Raw genomic sequence first — 4,604 nt, 5'->3', positions numbered from 1 at the left:
GTGAGAAAATTTTGATAAAAAAATTTTCTATTATTCTAGGACCAGTATAGCAGGATGAAACAATGGAAAATGCTAGATCACTTAAATTAAGAATTTTGGACTGAGGAGGTATGAGCTTATTTAGGAATGAGCATCTGTTACAAGCAAACAATGGAGTTTCAATTGAGTTGAAAAGCCTTGAAAATATTATTTTTTATCAAAAGTATGGTAACATTCATTTCAATTATTGTTGTGTTGATGCCTTTAATGAAACGATTGTATTTCGTGGATTTGATAGACCTGCATGTTCTTTTCTGTTCCAGTTTCCGAATGCTGCAACTGAACATGGAAATTTAACTGCTGATCCAGTCTCACCAATACCAGAAATAGGAGATGAAGTAGAGGAATGTGGTAGGGGACGAAAGACCAGGAATAGAATCCCAAACAAGAATAATTAGAAGCGAAATACATTGAAAAGGAAGATAAGGACAGGAGAGGAACATAAATGTATTAGTGGAAGAGAAGACCACACAAAAGAAAAGTACCAGTGCATTTGATGAAATGGAGATTACAGCAAAAGTAAGGTAACTTAATAGTTTACAGAATTTAATTATCAGCGAGTATAGTAAATTACCTATTATTTCCCTCTATAAAAAGAAGTGAAGTTTTTTATGGTCCATATCCTTGTATCTACCAAACCACCGGCTATTTTTTGATAAATAAAAATAACAATTGAAAAAACGAATAAGCCAACACATACATTATAATATAAAAAACACATATTTGAATAATGATAGCCTACTTGGAATAGACATTCACATTCAAAGTTTTATTCAAAGTTTTAAAATTTTATAACTAAAATTTAATTCAATGAGAATTAATACATCAGACCTATAAACTTTTCTTTTTTTGTAAAGGAAATCTAAAGGAGAAGAAAAATCTGGGCCATCAATATCTTCTTCCACCTTAGAGTCAAATCTAAAAAACAGCGTCCTTGATGGCACCTCTGATTTTGCTACAATTGTGCCACCAATCCCCTCAATTGGTCTATAACCAGCTTTGAACCATGAGATTGATACCACCTCAATGCGAAATAGTGGAGTTTCTTACGTGGAGAGTAACGTCTCTGATACTTTACTAACAAGGTATGTCATCATCTCAACTTACAACTAATTTCATATATACGAATATGGTGTTCTCTATACTTCCTAACAAGTAGAATGTATTTTGGTCACTGGTCCACTTTTTTCTATATTCTATTGTTTTTTTCAACTGTTATATAAAGCTTTGTTGGATCAACCCACAATATTACTCATTGAGAAATATGATTTTGGACTAGTATTGTCTTGCAAGAGAAGATTCACAATAAGATCAATTTTATTAGAAGTTGAATGATTCAGCTAGGTTGTGTTGAAGGCGTTTGTAGATGCTAAACAAGAACGAGAATAATTTTTCATAGTTAATATTTGATACTTTTAGTGAGATAAATATTTTTTCAAGCTAGTATTTCGAATCTAAAAAAAACAAATATAGCCTACAATATGAAAATAGCAATAATGACTCGATTACCTGATTAATATTTATTTGAAATTTTAGTACAGTATAAATAAATTCCACACTAGTTAATAAGACTAACATTACTAGTTCATTCATGCAATAGGCGCCTCAGGTTGGCGATTCTATCAAGCTCCAAGAAAAACTAACATATTAGCAAGAGTCAGAGAGGGATAGTAAGATTTTTTCCTTTCAATTACAAAGAATAGACACAATAGACATTCCAAACCTGAAGAGACTTTCTGCACACCGTTCTACAACAGAAAATATTACAATGAAGTGAGAAAGAGTGTGACAGGGATAGGGGAGAAAGCATGAAACTATCATTCGCCAAACGCGTTTCTCTCTCACAGCTGTATAGCTTCTCCAAACTTAGGGGTTGGAAGAGAGAGAAAGCGAATGTCAGAGAGAGTGCGAGTTAGGTTTTGTTTGGATTTGGAGTATTGCTTGTCGTGTTGTTTTATCTGCTGTGTCAATGGCTATAATTATAATACAGTATACAGTTATATATGTGTGTCAATATGGAGTATAGTGTTATACAGTATATATATATATATATATATTATATATATATATATATAATATATATATATATATATATTATATATATATATATATATATATATATATATAAACATCATATAGAATTACTATCTTCAGCTCAATTGGTAAGGGAGAAAGAATACATATACAAGATATTCACAGGCATACGATTATCATTTCTGAGAAAGATTATCGACATACTGTGATATATAAACCTACTCTTCATCGCTATAAACTTCAGAGAGAGGGGTTCATTCCAATACTAAAACTAAGTCTAATTCCAAGTTGACATTTTTTGTAAAATGATATTGGCCTAATTACTATAGATCTAGAATTTGTCAAAGAGTCTCTATGCTCTCCTAGTTCTCTTCACGCACACAAAAGCAGACATAGGCGGAGAAACATTATTATGTCTGCTTACTTTGGCATGCCGACGTTGATATTCTCCCCGTCTGTCTGCTGCTATGTGCGTGCGCCAATAAAATAAAAAATCTCAATCATTTTTCAACATGTTTCGATAATTAATCACCCCCATTTAATTACAGATATGATGAGTATCCAGATCTAATAGTTGAGCCGGATGGAAGACCACCCAAAGACGATTTTAATATTATTTCTGGCCGATTTATTGTGGACGGCAAACATCTTGTGCAAGAATTAAGATCTTTGGACTACCATAGATACAAGTGTGAAAAAGTGATAATGGTTATATGACACTGGTGTCTTCAACTTCAAAATCATTAGAATGGACAATGAAGTTCGTTGTATGGACAGCTCCACGAACCAGCTGCCATAAATGCGTTTCAAGAAATGGAAGAAATTCAAGTTCAGCCCTGCGGTTTGTTTGTTTACAAAGAACATGACTTCTTGGCGGCTTCACCTGACGGACTGGTCGGAGGTGATAATCTGATTGAGGTGAAATGTCCGAAGTCTGCTGAAAACCTCACTATCAGCGAAGCCGTGATCAAAGTGGAATCATTCTGCTTGGAAAAACTACGTTGTGGAAACGTCCGTCTCAAGAAAAACCACAATTATTATTACCAGGTAAATTCATAGGTGATTTTTGATATATCTAACCCACAATAACGGAAACTTTCAAAACCGTCATGAAATAAATGTGAGATGAGAAAAATAATTTTATTTAATACAGAAAAAACTTAAAAACTTGCCTCTTAGGGATCAATATCGGGGCACCGAGCTTCGCTCTGGAGTACAAAAGCATATAAGCATAAACGCATAGTTTATCATATTCATATGTGATAAGTGAGTGTTATTTTGTTATTCAATTTGTTTTGTAAATAATCTAAGTTAGAACGTTTATGTTTTCAAATATTTGAACTGAAAATTTGACCTGAATTCAAGTGTATGGATCATAACCTACTTTTTGGAATATTTATAGTGTATAAATCAAAATTCGGGGAAGAAACCGTTTTGGGCTATGCCTGTTAGTCCTTCCCCAATCATTTTGAAGAATTGAGTTCTGTTTATCAATAAATAAATAACAAGCGACGCTCGGTGCCCCGATATTTTGTTAATCAATATTGCAAGATAATACTTCTCATGGGATAAACTGATTGATTGCAATATTTCAACAGCTGAACATAATTCTGTCTCACTCCTACACAGGCACTCCCATATTCAGTTATTGACAGAGGGCTAAATTATCAGCTGTTTTACCAAGGATGAATAACTATTATCCTAGTTTGTCTACGTTCAATCATAGAGAAATAATAGCGTAAATTATGCTATTGTTTCTCTCTGGTTTAATTCATTGAATTGACATTTGAAAGTGACAGTATTTTTCGAAAAATGTTGAGCAAGCCTAAATAACAAGATACAATAAGGTACTGGCTGATTCATTAAAAAAATTAGTAGCCCTTCATGATACCATAGGATGATAAATAGTTTCATACGTTCACATTTACCTAACAATGTGGAGTGGCCGTAATCGAGTGGATCAGATGCTGGCTTCATGATTCAGAGGCCCGGGTTCAAATCCCGGCCCGGGCAAGATATTTATCTCGGGCCACTCCCGTCTTTCGGATGGACACGTTAAGCCGTCGGTCCTGGCTGCCTAAAAAGCAGTCGTTAGGTCATGTCAGAGGCCCTGAAATTGATCAGTTGCGACCTGAAAACTCTGACATCAGACCTGAGCCAGCCAGGTCACTCGATAATATTATTATTATTATTATACCTAACAATGTGTGGATTTTCTAAGTTGGGCTGTTTCTTGATTTTTCAGGTGCAAGGGCAACTACATGTAGCTGAGAAAAAAATCTGTTATTTTGTGGTATGGACAAAAATAGATATCCATATTGAAAAGATCGAGAGGGATGACAGGTTTTGGACCGAGAAGATGGAGAAAAAATTAATTTATTTCTACCATCACGCCATGTTGCCAGAGATACTGGATCCTCGAACTTGTCGAAGTATGGCAATCAGGGAGCCATCAATCCCATTTTCTCATTTTTAAATAAAGTCTCATTGAAAATTATCACATCTATTGGTTTTTTGTTTGTCCTTCTTGG

The 4,604-nt window shown here is 34.2% G+C and overlaps 1 long non-coding RNA gene across 1 annotated transcript; it reads left to right on the top strand.

The window, feature by feature from the left end:
- The first annotated feature begins 433 nt into the window (after positions 1–433).
- Positions 434–2,745, top strand: LOC120350521. Its single transcript, XR_005570833.1, has 3 exons — positions 434–563; positions 897–1,124; positions 2,622–2,745. It is a non-coding gene; the product is annotated as an uncharacterized LOC120350521 (long non-coding RNA).
- Positions 2,746–4,604: the final 1,859 nt, after the last annotated feature.

The sequence above is a fragment of the Nilaparvata lugens genome, chromosome 1 (assembly GCF_014356525.2).
Source record: "Nilaparvata lugens isolate BPH chromosome 1, ASM1435652v1, whole genome shotgun sequence".
In the NCBI taxonomy this organism is placed as follows: domain Eukaryota; kingdom Metazoa; phylum Arthropoda; class Insecta; order Hemiptera; family Delphacidae; genus Nilaparvata; species Nilaparvata lugens.
The sequence above is the reverse complement of the archived record's forward strand: the minus strand, read 5'-3'. Positions and strand labels throughout refer to the sequence as shown.